Here is a 19621-nt window from a genome sequence, read left to right as displayed (position 1 = left end):
TGGAAGCAACAAACTGTTAAGTGATGTGCTAATCATGTCCTTTAAGCAAGATAGAGAGTACTTCCTTGATTATAACCATAAGACATCACCTTCTTATGACAATAAAAATATTATAATACATTCACATAGTTCTGAACTTCCATCCTACTGGAAACAATCCAAAATTTTAGCTTGAACATCTTCCAACAATAGTTTTTAAGTCCTTCCTATCTGGGTCAAGGAATGGCTGATGGGTCTAAGCATTTCACACTAAACCTTGCCAAACTGAGCAGTTTTATCAATATCATTTATTCCTAGCCATATTGGATAAGGAAAAATTGTGGCGCCAATAAATCCATGTAATAATAGCATGGTAACATTTTCATTCATAACATTTACTAAAGTATTTTTTTAAAATTGTCCATTTTTTTCATGGCAACCTCATCATCCTTAACCCATAGCAAAAGACAATTGTACATTTTTAAGAAGCAATTGTATACATACTAAGATACTCCTAATTAATTAAGTTACAATTGATGAACTATTGCCTTGGATGTTCAAGGGCAAGCTACATGTTACACTCCATGTTACCTAATTTTCCTTTTACTCTGACAAAGCATTCTTGGTCAGGGATGATTTGCATGGGAGAAAAGGATTCCAGAAGAAAGAAAATACTTAATCATTCCTCTGAAACTCCATTGCTGTAATCTTGTAAGTCTCTACAATTGTAAAAATCACACCAGTACAGAATTGAAAGTGATATAAGCAATAGTCTAAAAAACTGCAGGGGACAAAAGCAATTGGATGAGGTAAGCTTAACTATTGTCTTCTTTCTTATTCTTATTAAATGCACATCATGTTTACCTGAATCTTTTTTTAAAAAACATTGCTGTAGTTTAGCATATATTTTGACTCCAAGGTCAAATTAATTTGAAAGTAAAAACTGAATTTGAATTTAAAATAAATACTTAGAGCAGGCACGTCCAACCCTCAGCCCACAGGTGTACACATGTGGCCCTGGACAGCTAGTTATGTGGCCCCACAAGATTTATATGTAAAAAAGGAAGTTTCTTATTTACTGTATATAACATTTGAGAGAACTACATGAAGGCAATTTAGTAAGGCTCACTTCTCTTTCAGAATGAAATGTGGAACTAAATTTCAAATAATTGATCCAGAAATTTTCCCCCCAGATTGTTATTACTGTAAAAGGGCTTCTAATTAAGCAAGGGTACTAATTGAACCTAATCTTTTCAGACCCCAAAACTTTTAGATTTGAAATGACATTTAGATTTTAAAGTATCTGAATACTTTGTCAATGCACTGTGTATACAATAACTATATTATATCTTCTGCATGTGGCCCAAGGCAATTCCTCTTCAGTCAGTGTGGCCCAGGCAACCCAAAAGGTTGGACAGCTATGGCTTAGAAGTTAGCTTCAAAAGAAAGGAAACAAAGAAATCTGTATCTGTAATTAAAGATACAAAACCGTAATACACATGTAATCGCTCTCCAGAAAATTCTGCCACCAATGCATAATATATAAGTGGTCTTTCTTTAGTAGATTGGATTTAGGCTTGCTTGGAGGCAGATGTATTAAAACCAGGGAGACATAAATGCTTTGTTGCTAAATTAAATCTCACAGATTTCAGTGGGCCTATTCTGAGCATAACTCATGCTCTTGATTCAGCTCACCAGCTAACACGATCCCTGACTTTAGAAATCACCCTCAAGCGATTGTCTACTAGGCAGTTAATGATAATTTACAATTTATTATTCATCTGCACTTAGAAATTTGGGTCTTCATATTTTAGTACTACCGATAGGTCTTGCCTTCCATATCAATAATTTTATATTGTGTCGAGTTATAAATAATTAGCACTAAAAGCTAATTATTGCTTATACTAAGAACATTTATCAATTATTGGTACAAATAATCAATGAAGCCTTTCACTGAACACTTAAAACTGTGGGTATTTAATCAGGACTGTCCCCCTTAAAAGGAGATCAATGCTGATAGCATAGTTATAAATCTCTAAGCTTCAGCAATGGATTATACAAACATAGAATTTATCTACATTATAACACTAAAGATAAAACTTATCTAAATGTAGTGGTATCAATGTTAAATATTATGTTTATCCAATATTCCATTAAAAACAGCATATAACTCTTAACAACATAATCCTGTTCATATGTGCTCAAAAATAAGCCATATTAATTGCACTTTCTTTCAGGAAAGATTGGAGTCTAGTAGATAGAAATAACTATAAATAGGAGGTCAGAGAATGTAAAACCTCTTCCAACGTGTACTCCATATAAATCTGAATAAACAAGGCAACAAACAATAAAAATGTGTGCATCTAGAAAAAATAGTTATCAAAATTTGCAATAGGGCATTAATATTTCTTATTTTTTTATCCCCTATTTCAATAGTTAATTGAAGAGCTGGTGTGGTTGTTTCACTATCATGTTAGAAAAGTCACCCGGTCATTTATTTTTCTTTGCCCCCATTTTGGTTTGTTACCTTTACCATCTGTTTTGTTTTGTGTTGTTTTCTTTCTTTTTTTAAAATGTTCTTAATAATTTGTTAACCACCCAGATTTGATGGGAGTCAAGTGACAACTAAACCTAATAAATCATTATTATCAGCCAGACTTGAGAGTTCACTTGCTCAACTCTGCTGAAGTTAAAATTCAGTAAACAAAGGATTTATAAAACATGGCTACTGATTAATCAACGGAACCGAGCAAGATCATCTGAACTGTAAGAGCAATTATGAACAGCAATTTGGGTCTCTTGGAACTATGATTACCCAGGTATTCCATCACTTTTATAAATGTTTCCAGGCAGCAATACCATGTTTTCTGCAGCTGTTGCTTATAGCAGCAGCCCCCCCCCCACCAACCTTTTGGGCACGAGGGACCAATTCCGTGGAGAGAGGTTTTTCCGTGGACCGGAGGGGACATAGTTTTGCATGCTGCCTGCATCCTGCAGATGGGGTTTCACTTGTTTACAAAACCTGGTTTCTGGCATGCCATGGCCCTTTGACAGTCCACAGACCAGGGGTGGGGGGACCCCCTGGCTTACAGACTTACTTAACTTAATTACTTAACTTACTTTGCTTTACTTACTTTACTTACTTTACTTACTCTATCTATCTATCTATCTATCTATCTATCTATCTATCTATCTATCTATCTATCTATCTATCTATCTATCTGAAACAAGGCCCTTTCCACTGGGACATCCTCATATGTGTCTGAGGTTAGTATGACAAAGTCCGAAGAATACTTTTTCCACTGGGTGATTACTTTTTGTCCATACATTTTTTCACCTACACTGAATTCAGTACAAATAAATTAAAATAAAACAAAGGAAAACAATGATGTTAAAGGCATGGGCCAACTTTTTCACTTTCCATTGACTTTATTAAAGGATTAAAGGAATTGGTTAAGTCATTTTATTTCTGCTTCATATGTATCTAATGCCTGTCACTAAATAAATTTCAACACTAAATGCTGAATGTAAGTAATAGCAATATACTACCTAAAATATGGATTTATGTACAAAATACTAAAGATTTAGTTTTGGGTTCATATTTTTTATTGTTGGAACACAGATTCCTACACTAGAATTTATAAATAATCCATATACATTAGGGATTTTAACACATGGGAAAGAGGAAAAAAACTTTCTTCAAATAATGGGGACTGTAAAACTGGAAAAGTTTTAAACTTTAAACTAACAATGTCAAAAGAATTGTAAATATTTAAAATATTTTTAATGCTTTTAACTCCATACTTGCCCAGGAATATGTCTTGTTAGAGCCTTTACAACTTTCACACAGGTGGTATTAATTGTTTGACTTATTTTATTCTGAACTTATAATGTTTATTTTAAACACAGTATTTATTAGTATTTTACAAAATATGACAAAAGTTAGTATTTTATAGAAATATTCATTCAGTGTTCTACAGAAAAGTGAAGTAAATTATATTTTGGACTATGTTCCTGAGAAGAGTTATTCTGAAGGAAAGCCTATCAATATCAGTAGACTTTTTATTTAAGTCAATCAGTACAAGCTGTTAATTCCTGAACTCTTAATATCAGTCTACATATCTGAGTATATCCACTCCATAGATAACTTTCACAGAATTCCACAGAATGTACTTGGCTGGGGACCAGGCCTAAATTCAAGCTGAACATTTTTTCTGAATTTCAGTCTTTAAACAATTGTTATAGCTGCTCAGGTTGGCCCACAATAGAACAACTGTGTTGCATAACATAATTGCATGCTGAGTACTTCTAGACAGAAAGATCTTGGTGTTCAAAAAAACACTATGCAAATATTTTCACCCCATTTTCCTTAATATATATTCACTGTGGATGGAAAAAATGAAGGAAGGAAAATAGAAGGAAAACAGCTACTCATGGAATGGGTTTACTATCCCTCTTTTGCAAATGGAAGTAGTTGTCAAACTGACAACCACAGTATAAAGTTTGGCATGAAACATCTTGTTAGAATATTTAATACGGGTAAATATTTTTTTTTAGCTAAAGCAAACCTCTGAAAACAACTCTGCCCTTAACTAAGGGTCCTCCTCCTGTTCGAACTGAAGGCTTCAACTTACTTAATTTTTTAAAAAGAGCAAAGGATAATACAAATTCCCCAAACACCCCAATTTTTAACTATACTGTATCTGTAAATCACTGGCAGAAGCCCACACTGTCATTCTGCTATTATTTCATCCCATTTTAAGTGTTTAACCGCTGATGCAGCTGGTTTAGGACTGGGTTAGATAGATAATTAAATAATCACAAATTACCTCTGTGCATATTAACTGTATTTGGCAGACTGACATTGGCTTATACCCCAAAAGTGCTCTGTCCTAACTAGTAGTTTAAATAACCAAGCAGTTTAAAAACAAAATACCTCTTTTGGCTTTGACTGGCTCTTTCTTTTTTTAATGAACCTTTGAAAAGGCATTTTTCAAGTTTCACACACAGCTCTTTACTTCAAGGACAAATTCTGCATTCAAACAACCAATGAAGAAAGTACAACTTTTCATTTTGCAACTGTTGCAGGGTACAGGGTCGGTGTGGAAGGAAATGTCATTTGAACACCCTTTTTGCCCCCATTACTTAAAAATCATTTAGATTTGGGAGGTAACTCAAGTAGTCTACAACTTTTCTAACCTGTAAGTGCAGGGGAATGTGTAGCTGCTCCTTCCCTAGAGGATGCATAGGAAATTGACAGAAAAGTAGAATTCAGAATAATACTTGCCAATTCCTGCCACTACACGTTAGACTGTGCCTTTCTGCAACCTATCGACTTTATCAGAGATTTTTTTTTCCCTTTCCCTTTTGTAATGAAGGCTATTTTAAACCATCGCTTCCTTCCCCAATACACATCTCATTCTACCTACAACTGTTCGGGAGAGACAGGTGGTAAATAAATGTGAAATGATGAATAAAATGAATATAACTATTCCGAAATAAAAGGGATGGTGATATTTTTTTGACATCTTTCCTGCGGGGGGGGGGCGGTGGCTCTGGAAGCAATTGCTACGCTTATGAAAATGAGCATGGATCCCCTTTTTTGAGCATCCTGGTAAAAGAGGCCTCTTTTTTTTAAACCGGAGAGGTAGGAGAGGAGCTGGTGGGCTGAGCTGTATCAGCCATCCTTGCCCTTCTCCAGGTTCAACCGCAATGGCGATATGTGACTCGGACTGGGCGGGGGGGGGGGGGGTCGCACAGAGGTCACAGCGATTTTGTGGTGGTGGTGGTGGTGATAAAATTTATGACTAAGACCCTCCCATTGCAACCGTGACGGGTTTTAATCGATCACTAGCCACTCCCAATAAATAGTAATAATGCTAACAATAGTAGCCAAAGCAAGAATAAGAAAGCACCTCGAAGGGCATCTCCTTCCAACTGGTTTGGGCGTGAAAAATATTTCATCTTTCCTCGTGCTCCTAAATATCTCTTCCAAGCTAGATTCATTTCCCCAAAGTATGCTTCTCTCCCCCCCCCACCCCCCAACAGTTTCCTTCCACCACTCCCGCAGACAACAAGCATTTGCTAATAGGGACACACAATATGGGCCATTTTGCCTTCTCAATATCTCCCCCCCCCCTCTTTTTTTTTTAAGGGACAGCGGTGCAGAGGGAACAACACACAAGACGGATGGAAAGTCAAGAAGCCACACAAGACAAGACACGGACGGACACCAATTGCCGAGACACAGAAACGCAGCTTCGGGTACAGAACCAAATCCTCGCCGAGCTCCAGCGCTTGTTCTGCGGCGGGCAAAAAAAAAAAAAAAAAAAAGCCCCACACACACAACAACAAAAAAAAAAAAGGCAGGAGAAAAGAAAAACAATCCACGTCGAGGTTATTTCAGCCGCTCCGGTTGCGGCACACAACTGTAGTGTAGCGAGGCTGCTGAGTGGCGCGTTGTCGGGTTTCTCTCTCTCTCTCCTTTTGCCGCAGTCCAGCGTGTGTGTGTCTGTGTGCGTGCACGCGCACGCGTGTGTAGCAGAGCTTGAGTGTGCGTGAGTGGTTTTTTTTTTTGGTTTCATATTCGTCTGAACGACGGAGAAGAAACCCAGCCAACAAGATGGACAACGATCTCCCAAATTTTACGCAGCGATCCTGAGCGGCGTCCCGCGAGTCGCTTCCCCAAAGCTGATTTTTGACTTCCCCACCGCTGGAGGTGGTGGGGGGGTGGTGGTGGTGGGGGGGCAAAGCTGCACCTCCTTCCTTAACCCTGTTGTTATTATTTCTCTCGGGCAAAGGAGGCAAATCCTACGCAGCTTCCCATCCAAGAGAAGAGCGCCGCTCCTTACTGTGGGAAAGCGCTTTGGAGGGCAGACTGAAACAGGGGTGCGCGGCGGGCCGAGGGGGGGGGAGACGGGGGCTCCAGACAACAGAATCGGGCACGTAGGTAGGAGGCTGAAACTGACGCGGACGCCGCTTGTGTCAGAATCCGGGTAGTTGCACCCCTCCGGCGCAACTCACCTCGCACATACACACGCACACGCAGGCGGGGGAGCCGAGGGGAAGGCTGGTCGGCTGCGGACCGAGCCGGGTTGGGGGAAAGGTAAGCCCAGCAGCCTCGGAGGGCTGGCGTGGGGGGAGTCCCGGGGAGATGAACTCCCACTTCTGCCCAAGAAGGTGAGAGCGTTAGACCTTCCTCGGGATTGCTTTTCCCACGACCCCAATAACTGGAGCCGGACTAGGATCCAGAGGCACAAGGACGGGAGAATTGGAGGAACCACGGACGCGTGACTGTGGAGAGGAGACTCGGGAGACTCGGCCGGGGGGGGCGGGTTGTTTCCACGAAACGAGCGCCGAGAGACAGTCCCGGGACGAGGCAAAGAACACGCGCGTTTTCCTTTTTCCTGGTAGAAATCCCCCCTCCGGCTGTATGAAGTCCCCATAGATGGGTTCAGAATAATATTTTCCAGGCATTATCGCCGTCCTTGCTGGGAAATGTGTTCCACCTTGTTCAAATTAAGTATTTTCAAGCATTGGTTGAATTCAGTCAAAAAAACACCAAACACGTGAAAGGGAATGACTTGCTCCTGGGAATGGCTGTGGTTGAAAGCAGAGCAGCCTTCAAATCGGGCACCACTTCTAGGGATTACATGGGCACTTTTAGATTCTTTTCTTGGAAACAATGGAGAATATTTCTTTCCTATTACCTTCTTCTGGTATATGTGCTATTGGGTCTATATCTCAAAAGTTTCCCAGTACTGTAGTCTCCCATCCAAGGAAGAATTGGGTTCCCATCTAACCCAGCTTAATGTTTTTCAAGATCATCCAAGGTTTTACACAGGGTTCAGATGGGGTTGAATGATAACTTGCACTCACAATTGCCCAGTGCATCAACGAAGTGTCCCATGACAACAACAGATAGGCATTTTAAACATGATCAATGTTGAGTTTAACATACTTTCTCTGAATTAAAAGTAAAATGTGGATTTGAAATGGTTTCCACTATAGTTTCAAACATATGCCTGGTTTCCATGATTTTCTCACTCTGTGACACACAACCTCCCCCAAATGATAAAAGAGATGGCCTTCTTTAGTGGTGGCTCCCTAGTTCAGCAGAATGTACAGTGTTTATCAGGCTACTACTGTCCTGATTCTCTTAAGCATTTAAAATATCTCAACATATGCATCTGATTTTTGACTCTCTTATCTGATCTGTTTTTAGTTTCTGTCCTCATATTTTATTCATTTATATATTAAATTTAGAAACCACCCATCTCATTCACAGATCAACTGTTATAATTGTAAACTAGCCTGATGTGTTTCAGTTTGAGATTATGCATTTGTTTGTATTGCCATGTTACTATACCACATTCTGTTATTTAAATGATACTCTGCAGTTTGTTAAGATATTGCTTAATGCATTATTTATTTAATTAAACCAAAACTATGCACCCATGTCTGGGAGCCATTTCCCATTTCCATTAATGCCATTAAAATTTTGCACTCTTTGAGATCTCTGAATCTTAGGTTTGCTGGTGGTGTACATCAATTATAATGGTTCAACCTAGCAGACAGGAGCAAAACATTAAAATGGGCTTGTAAAAAGAAATGGACAGGGTGCCTTGAACTCTGCATTTGGAAAATTGCTTGTCCAGAAAGAATTGATATTGACCCTGAAGAACTAGCCAAGTGATTAATTAATAAAAAAAACCTGTAATATGGTTTTGTGACATTTTTGGTTTGAAGTAAATGTAAGAGCAGAGCAAGTCTGGTATAAGTGGATAAGGCATCAGGTGAGAGATTGATGTTGGGAGACTGTGAGTTCCCATCTTAAATACAAGGTTAGTTGGGAGACCTTATGCCAATCACTCTGACTCAGCCCTAGGATGGAAGCAATGGTAAACCACTTCTGAAAACTTGCCAAGAAAACTGCAGGGACCGGCCTAGGCCATCACTAGGAGTATTAAAACTAGCTCTAGGGAGAGGAGGAGGAGAGATTGTGGTACAAAGAGCATTGAGAGGACCCAATGCTGATATTGTTCAGAGGAAGTCTCCTATTCCCACCACAGTGTTATTCAATACATTATGTCCCCATGAACACCTGGTCAGGAGAGTTGATTAGCAATGAACTTAGACCAGTGGAAGCAAAGTTTAAATTACATTTTAGTCACAATAACACCTTAGATGACCTTGGCCACATCACTGCCTCTTTATCCAGCCTAGCTCAGAGCAAGGATCAAATTGAATAACTCTGTGTAATCTTTCCTACCTTCTTGGATGCAAGGTTGAGATACAGATAAACAAGCACCTCTTCAAGCACTGATATACCCAAAATGTGCAACAGTGGGATAGGAATATATTCTACCTTTTTCATTTCAGAATAGTGTCCCATCTAATGCCCACCTTGTTATACTTTATGTTCTTTTTACTTTATTGTAAATTATTGCCTTAGATTTGGCACATATGAAATAAAACTATTATTATGACTACTACTTCATGCTCCCTCTCCTGATAGGAAAGGTCTTTTTTTAAAAAAAAAATGCTGTTATCATTCTATGAATGATTGGCAAGGCAGGGTTTGTGATAGCACAAAGCTGCTAAATCATGCACAGCCAAATGCAATTAGAATTTCACTGCAAAATATCCCCACCAAGAGGATAATTTGAGATGGGAGGCTCAAAGCCAAAATAGGCATTTCCTCCATTCTTGAAGCTGGTATGCTGGCCAATGTCAAAGATGTTCTTTCCTTATTACTGAACCTCCTATGGCTGGAAGGGTGGGCGCGCGCGCACACACACACACAGGATTGCAGCTACATTACAAAATAAATAACCATCCAAATACCCTTCTGAGGAGCACCTCCGAAGGGTATTTGAATGGTTATTTATTGTGTAATATAGCTGCAATCTTACATATATGTACATATTTGTAGGAGTAAGCCAAAACTTAGTTCAATAGTTCAGTAGGGTTCTGAGTAACATGCATAGGAACTCTAATTTGAGAGAGGATAGTAGTAATAGCCCTAAGCCACCACATAGTTTTAAAATTCTTTCTTTCTGTACCAATGATTCTCAAGTTGGCAATGTTAACTTGTGTGGACTTCAACTCCCAGAATTTCTCAGTGATACATCTGAGAGGGGCTGAGATCAAGAAACACTGCCTATATCATATTATCTATTTTCTTTATAATCCTGGGAAGTATACGAGATCTGCCAATTTTCAGAAAACAGTCCTGAGGATATTATCTTTGTACACGTATATTTTCCACTAAGTTATATTTAAGTGTTATGCTAGTTCTTAAGGTCAATGAGTGATCCACATGTGGTATTTGCAGGTAACAACTGCTGTTGTGCATTAAGTAGAAGCAGGTATGCATTTAATTTAACTGCTTTCTACTTGCACTTTAGTAATGTACATTTTTAAAGAAGTTTTGAAATCTGCTAACCTGGATCTTTAGAAATATTAAAAAAAATTGCTATTTGCAAAAGGTCTACTTGCCATTTTTGCCTCTCATTTTTGAGAACAAGATTGGAAACAGTTGATAACATACATAACAAGATTGGGAACATGATAACATTTCCAGCAAGAAGTCACTTTGGTGATATGCTATCAGATTTTTTTCCATTTCTAAAAATCATAGAGACAGTATTATTGTGATAAACGACATGGATCAAACTGATCCATGATCACTTTCAGTCATATATGAAGGCTGCACTTGACTGGAATCTTATCTTAAATAAGTTCCAATGGAATACCGTTAAATCAGAAGTTTACAAGAATGATTGATAAATCTCAAAATGTTGAAGATTATATGACATGCGTAGGAAAAAAAATCAGTGTAACAGGCAACTAGGATCTATAAGTTGATATTGCTTCTGTATGTTAGATAGTGCCTTTGTCTAGTCTTGTGGTGGTTGGCAGATAGGTTTGTGTAATTTTCTTGATACAATTTTCAGAAATGGTTCGCCATGACCATTTTCCTGAGGTGGAGACAGAAAAATTTGCCCAATGTCATCCTCCAAGCATCTACTTTGTGTAAATTCATGAGATTCCCACACACCCCTCTGCAATCCATCAAAAATTGTAGCCCTGCCCAACCCAGGGATGTGGCTGCATCAACAGTATGTTCCTAGTGGCTTTGGAGGTTCAAAAATAATTAAAAAAACCCTGACTTCAGATTACACAAGAGTTGACTTTAACAGTTATAAGGCACGTATTTATTGGCTGCTTCAATAAAGGTAAGGTAAACAATGCCTTGAAGTTCTTTGAAGTACTGCATTTGTCGGAACCATGACACCAGGTTTGTGAACAGAATGGAAGGAAGTTACAGTATGTTGATCCAAGTAAGCTATGACTACCTTTAATCTTCTTAAAAAATTCTAGGATGGGCATTTGCATAAGAGAGCACCCATTCTTTTTTTCACAATTCCATCTCTACCTCCAATGTAATGGTTCCCAACTTCGTATATTGCCATTATCTCTTGTAGTTCTTACTCATCTTTGTAAAAAGTAATCTATCTTAAAGTTGTCAAGGCCAATTTACTTTCCCTTTGTTTCAAAAGCTAGAAAGGCTCAAGTCTATGAATTCTATTAATGAAAAGAAAATGGCTTTGAAATATAGTTTCTTATTCCCTACTGAATGTCTCATTCAGAGACATAGAGGGGTCTTAAGTGCAACGTAAAGATACATGGATATAGATAGACATTGATGTCTGAATGGCAAATTTCAGTTACATCAATATAATGCTACTCAGAGGACTATGAGTGACAGAATGATGTGTTAATATCAACCAGGGAGTTTGCATATGGCAGGATTTGAAGCAAGGTATGTCCACTTTAATAAGGGACGTGGTGGCTCAGTGGGTTAGGACACTGAGCTTGTCGATCAGAAGATCGGCAGTTTGGTGGGTCGAATCCCGAGTGCCGCGTGGCAGAGTGAGCGCCTGTTACTTCTCTCAGCTTCTGCCAACCTAGCAGTTCGAAAGCACGTAAAAATGCAAGTAGAAAAATAGGGACCACTATGGTGGGAAGGTAACAGCGTTCCGTGCGCCTTTGGCGTCTAGTCATGCCGGCCACATGACCACGGAGACGTCCTCGGACAAGCGCTGCCTCTTCGGCTTTGAAACGGAGATGAGCACCGGCCCCTAGAGTTGGAAACGACTAGCACACATGTGCGAGGGAACCTTTACCTTTACCTTTACCTATCTCCACTTTCTATTTGGCTCTGAAGCTAAGCTCCCAAAATATATATGACATGTATTTATGGAGGTTCAAGCCAATCAACCAAAGATTTTATTTTTACTTTAAGGACTATTTTGGAATCACATTCAAAAGTGTGGCATCAAGTCGGAACTCTTCCTTGAGCAATACATAAGCTGAAAATCTGGGCCTACATCAAGAATTCCACTTTTATAAACTCTCATAAGATTCAGAGGGTCCAAAGCAGATGGAAATCATTTTCAAAACACAGAAGAACCCTGCTCTAACTTACAGACAGCCAGGAAGCTCCAGCTGATTTTTCCACATTACCTATGCATTGAGCATTGTAATGAAGCCTAAAGGTAGAACATATGCAAAATTTAATTTCAGTCTCTTCGCTGGCTTCAGTTATTCTTGCCAAATTCAGTGCACAAGTCAAGATTTCAGAACAGTAAATGCAATTAAAAATGTCTGGATAGATTTTTTTTAAAAAAAACCAGATACAGAGGCAAGAGGAACAAATAAACTATATCCATATTCATATTGATCCAGAATTTAATCCTATCAGTCAATTTAATCCTTGACTGATATTAACTATTTTATGTAATAGTGGTTTGAAAACTATTTTTAGATGGCAAATCTGAATGGCCTCACTAGATGAAATAGGATTCATTTCTGAATAAACAGGCACAATGTTGCAGTTTCAAAGTAACACAGTTTCCCCCAAATCTAAAATGTAAAGATCTTTTAATTTCTTTCTCATATAAATAGGTATTTTTCTCTTCTGCACTGCAATTGGTCTCTTGCAAGCATATCTGTACATAAGGAACACTCACTTGGGTAGATATAACATTCAGTCCCAATTTTATTTTCTTATTTATATTGCAAAGAACTGTCGGTTTGTTCAAATTTCTTCTAAATAATCAGTGCAAACTACATGTACATTTTAATGGTTCATTCCATATTATAACTTAAATTGATCTTTTACATGTTTTTCTGGTACATGAGATGCAAATTTATATATAAAATAAACATATATGCTGGACTATGTTTTTTTTTACTGTTTTAGGACTAACTTTGGTTTATTTAAATGGCCAATGGCAACTTTCACTTTAAAAAAATCCCCACCACCAATCCTTAAACTTAAAATGCCTATTCTGAACACAAAAAATAAAGCATGCCCCTAAAACAAATTTTCATATAATTCCACGTGCAACGTTTAATCATGACTATTTTTTTTACAATAACATTGTTTGTTAAAGCATTGTGAAAATCCATTTTTGTAAAAAATAATCTATCATAAAGTTCTCAGGGCTAATTCATTCTCCCTTTGTTTCAAAAGATAGGAAGATCTCAAATATTCTTTGGCTCCTATAACTTTGTAAGTTCTTGATGGCTAAAAAATAAAAATAAAAGTACCCACAATTAATAGCAATAGCACTTAGACTTATATACTGCTTCATAGTGCTTTGCAGCCCTCTCTTAAGAGGTTTACAGAGTCGGCATGTTCCCCCCAACAATTTAATCCTAATTAGGATATGGATTTTAGCCAACTGAATTTCTTATATGTTTTTCTATTGAAGCTGAGTTATTTCCTGATAATTAAGCTATCTATAAAAATTGGCGTATACTTAAATAGCACAGGATATTGGTATTTACTCATTACCGCAAATTTATATGTATCCCAGAATATATTTACTCAGTATGGAACGTGTGTATGTGTGTGTATCTATCACAACTTTCAATGTCTTTTATACTGCTAAAAGATCATTGTAGAGTCTCAAAATATATTCGGTTATTTGTTTAAGCTACATTCTTCAGGGTTTCTGATGTCCAGAAGCAAACTACACAGAGACATAAGTTGATCTGATTGTCTGTCTGTCTATATGACCATTTTACAAATTTTGGACATTAATGTTCAGACCATATTTTTTGTTTCTATATAATGCTTTCCCTCTTATTTTATATAAAATATGGAACAGAAAGTGCAGTTAGTATAATTAGATCAGTGCAATATGCTATAACAAAGCAAACATAGTGGTCTGAAATAAATTCAATCTTTATTCATTGATTTATTTAAAAAAATCTTGTGTTTAAAAGATGGGTTAAAATAAATATCAAGACCAGAATCTACAATCAATTAACATTATTAAACCAAAATAATTAATAAGCCATCAACTAGCTTAAAGGATCTAGTAAAAAATGATTGTTAGCTATTCACTTAATTCATAGGAGAAAAGATTATTAAATTACTCCCATTAAATACTGAATAGGTGTTTTCAACCTCAGTTTATTACTACATATGATTATATCAAAAATATTTTCAAGTTAACAAATTATATATATATATATATATATATATATATATATATATATATATATATATATATATATATATAAATCACAGTTTCAGAAAGTGTGAAAGAGTGCTAAGTCTTGCTTTATAACATTAATATAACATGGAGGAGGTAAATTGATATTGACATTGTTAACCTTTAAAGAACATCACTGAGGAAAAAAATCAGCTGCAATTTAAAGCTATTACTATAGTGTACACAAATAAACTTTAATCCCAATTTGTAACTTATAAATTATGTTGATTGATTTAACGTATCTGGTATACATATGTATTGTTAATATATTTGCTATTATTTTAAGATATCTACATTATTAGGTAGGATTATATAATTAATTTGGAGATAAATGTCATCTGGGCCCAGAGAAATACCCAGAACATATATAGCTGTACACCCATAGTTTAAAATAGGAAAAGCAGTTTGATTTCCAGCTTGTGCAGGGAAGCGTCTACGTTTTCAGAACTAAATTCCTCATATTTATATCTTTCTTTCTCTTTCTTTCTTTCTCTCTCTCTCTCTTTCTTTTTTCCCTCCCTTCCTTTTCATATTTCTAAACTAACCGACTTCCTCAAAGAGGAGCTTTTTATATGGTTCACAGGTTCACACAGAGTTACAGTACTTGATTTATAGATTATCAGCCATGTCTGATTACTACTACAAAAGTTTCACTTTTCCAAAACTTTGCTGAGAATGTCCATGAATTTTCCTGATTTTGCTGCGGATAAGACGTATCTGTATATAGTTTATGAAATACTAAGAATAGTAAATCCCTGACTAATGTATTTGCAGAATTCAACAATTAAAACATAGAGGTAGCAAAAATGAAATGAAGCTAGCCATAGTGAAAGTTATACCACCCTTGGAGTTGTACTGGTAAACTGTGTAATCGTATATGGGTTTTGGTGAAGGCATTACAAACCGTGATAGATTCATGGTCAACATCCTATATTGCTACCTCAGAAATACAGCCATCCAGGGAAATAAATACAGCCTGGGACATTTACACATCACTGAGCATGATTAATTATTTTTCTTTTCTTTACTGTTTTATATAAAATGATTTCTGACACAGACGTTCTTGTTGATCTGATTTTGGGCAACCTCTGATCTCTCCTCTCCTTCCCTCTTTCTAGGTCCAAGCAGGAAATCTGTCTGGGATAGTGAATGGTTTTGTAAAAGCAAGCTAGCTTGCATATTAATGTTGCTTTTAGCAGTCATTGTCTCCCTCCAATTTACAAATAAATGTCTTTTGATGGGAAAACATTCTTCTTCATCAAGAGAAAGCCCCAGGCCCTAAGGACTGGGAGGTATCTATATCTTTGAACAACAGGAACAACAAAAATCAATAGTGTAAGCTAAGGGAAACAGTTAAATATTTCTGGAGTTTAGCATGCAGGATAATCAAAGGCATGCTTTGAGTAGCTATTCACTGGAAGGAGGAAGGCACAATTAGTGCGCCACCTAGAGGTGAACCATGTTAGCATACTTTCAAAGGTGGTATTATTGTAGAGATGTCCTATCAAAACATGCGAAAATAACTCTAAACAAATGTATTAGAATCACAGCTTCATCAGCAAAAGCAGAGACATATATTCAAAGATAATCAGGGATAATGGAGCAACAAAATGGAAAAGGCAAACTGATTCCAAAAGTGAATGTAAAGCTATACCAAAAGTGTGCATATGGACAGACTTTTAAAAGAAATAAATGGATGCACACAAATCTTTCTTATCTTTCGTTCCATTCTACTCAACTTTGCTACTTAAAGTGTACTTTTAAAAATAACCCTCTAGCTGCACGCGCGCGCGTGCACACACACACACACACACACACACACAGTCTTGCAGAGTGAAAAATATTGGGCTGCCTTCTGCTTAATTCATACAAAAGGGAGGGGAAGGGCTGCTGAAGGGGACCCAAAGTCCATGTATTATTAACTGAATTAGCTGAAGGGATGTATATTTTGGCTATTGCAGATGAACAAATCACGCCCTGCTCTTTTTTGCATTGTAACGGAAAAAATATACGAAAGCCAAGAGGTTGAAAAAGGGGTCTCGGGAGCATCGTTTTTGCAGCTGAGACTTGCCCATTTGATATAGTGGTTTTAAGAATGGTTGGTCCCACAAGAACATTTTGGACCTGCTTATACTCAGGGAGAAATTAATCCTGCACAGGATAATAACTGCAGCCAATTCACACAACTCCTTCTCTGTGGTTTTCTCCATCTGATCCAGCTCTGAAAGGATGCTGCTAAAAAGGGAACAGACAGAAGAATCAGAGAGACCTGGCTGATGCATCACGTTAAACTATGTTTGCTTAATAATTGCTTGCAGAAAAGCCTGTGCTGCAGGGCTGAACAATCATACTTAGCATATTCACCAATCTTCTGCATCAGATTGGAGAGACGTATAAAGTGGGGTGCTGCATATTCCAGCCCTTAGTCCCAATTCTTAAATATTTTTTATTAATGATTTGGATGAAGAGGTTGAAGGAATGCTTATCAAATTTGCAGGTAATGAAAAGTTGATGGGGATAGCCAGTACCTCAGAAGGCAGAAAAAAAAAATCAAAGCAAATCTTAATAGTTTGCAGAAGTGGGCAAAAAGTGACAGAATGAAACAGAGACAAAGAGTTCTTCATTTGAGAAATGAAAAATCAATTCCATTGTTATGTGAATCAGATCTTTTCAAGAATTGGATTATCAGGATAGATAGCAGAAGCTATTATGCATCACGTAGAAGTATCAATTTATTATGTCGAGGCCACTTTTGTCGTCTTGAAGAAAAGCCAAATTGTTAACAACTTTAGACCCTGAATTATACATGCCCCAGGAATCAAATTCACTATAGGAACAGAGACAAATGATAAACTCACATTCCTGGACATCCTCATCACCATACTGAGGGATAATAGCTTGCAGATCCAAGTTTAGAGAAAACCCACCCACTGATCAAATCCTTCACTTCCATAGCAGGAAGTGTGTTTTTGCTCTGTGGCTTAGGGGTTTTAGGTAGCTAAAAACACACTGCAGCTCACTAACTCTCAGAAAAGCTAAATTCAAATATTCCCATAGCATATACAAGAAGAATCAATACCTTCTCCTGTTCCACTTCATTAAAAATGCATCGGGAATCAACACAGAAGCAAAGGATAGCTCAGACACAGAAATAAAACATGATGAAATGATGACTTTTATAATACTTGCAGACATAACAAATGTGTCAGAACATGCTGGCAGATTACTCCAACCACTAAACACCATTGTTGCCCACAATTAACCCCACATAATTCAAACCCACCAGATTATAAATCAGCAAGGCAACACCCACTTCTGGACTGTTTCACTTGATGAAGTTTTGCTGGAACACATGTATAAATCTTCGTGCTCTCATCATCTACACTTCAGTGTAACTCTTCCTGAGGCAGGAAAACCTCCAAATAAAGTATTTGGATTTATAGATATTGAGAGCTTGTAATAGTAATTGATTACACACTAAATGTACACAATGACATGATATTGTTAAAAAAAGGAACATGCGATTTTGGGCGGCATGATTTCCAAGTCACAAAAAGTCACTCCATTGTGTTCATCATTGGACAGATATCCCCCTCAAACACTATGTTACATTTTGGCTTCCATACTTTAAAAAATGATGCAGGAAAAAAAAACAAGTTTCAAAACAGAACAAAAAAAAATTCTCTAGGGTCTAAAAATTAAGCCCAATCAATAGTTACTGAATGTGCAGAATATGCTTGACTTGGAGAACCAACAGGAGTGAAGGATGATGAAAATAACATCCAAACATCTGAAGGAATGTCCTATGGAAGAAGGTCAAGACCAGCTCTCTCATTTTAGAATACAGGACATAGAATAATGAATTTAAGTTACAGAAAGCAGAGTCCCTATTAACAGTTATAAAAAAAAAGCTTCTAACAATAAAAGGATATGAACAGTAGAACCACTACCAATTATTAGATCTGTTTGAGTTGAGACTCGGTGGCCTTTAATGTACTAACCAGAGGGCTGGTCATGAGGGCCTAAATGGCCTCTTCAATTCCACAATTTTAAAGTTCTAGGAGCAAGCCACAACCCATTTTGTTTATACTGTATAACTTACTAAATCCCAAAACATAATGACTGAGTTCAGGAAACCCACTAAGCCGCACAGATGCAAATAACATGTTGGTTTAGTGCAATGTGCAAATCACAGGCATCTGCAAGTGGGGCAAAGTGATAAAATGTGATGTGCATTGCAAAGAAGCAACACCGCCCCTTATATAGTTGTTTGCAACATTGTGATGAAAATAGAAAAGGGTGGGGTTGCATTGTGACATAATAATGGACAGTTTGTCATTTTGGTGTCATTTGAGATATGTAATCTAAGCCAGATCCTAATGTTATTTTCAGGCCCTGTAATTGAAAAAAAAAAAACGGAATTCTGTCAAAAGAACAAAGACCAAATTCCACTGCTTTTTCTTCTGGGTAAAGAAATCTGGATTAAAGTATGTATAACACAGATCTATGGTATTGTACCGCTCTAATTAGTGTAGTTAGTCAAGTAATAATCAGATTTATTTATTTATTGCTAATATTTCTATAGTAAAAAAAAAGGTAAAGGTTCCCCCGCACATGCATGCTAGTCGTTTCCGACTCTAGGGGCCGGTGCTCATCTCCGTTTCAAAGCCGAAGAGCCAGCGTTTGTCCGAGGAGCGCATGTTACTCGTCCCAGCTTCTGCCAACCTAGCAGTTCGAAAGCACGTAAAAATGCAAGTAGAAAAATAGGGACCACTACGGTGGGAAGGTAAAAGCGTTCCGTGCGCTTTTGGCGTCTAGTCATTTCTATAGTACACTGCTCCAAATGACTCAGTTTATCTTTTTCCAAACATAAGTTCCATGGATCACAATTCATGATAAAAGCCAACTAGGGAAAAATTAAGGAAGCAATATATGAGAGACATATTTTATCCATTTAGTTGTAACCCACCTTTCTTATGTTTACAAGTAGCTCATTTTTAATGCTAGAAATCTGCTTTCTCTAGGTAAATATCCCTAGTATTCATAACACAATCTTTTTAACTATTCAG

This window comes from Vipera ursinii, assembly GCF_947247035.1.
Source record: "Vipera ursinii genome assembly, chromosome: 3".
NCBI classification, from domain to species: Eukaryota; Metazoa; Chordata; class Lepidosauria; order Squamata; family Viperidae; genus Vipera; species Vipera ursinii.
This window is presented reverse-complemented; position numbering follows the sequence as displayed.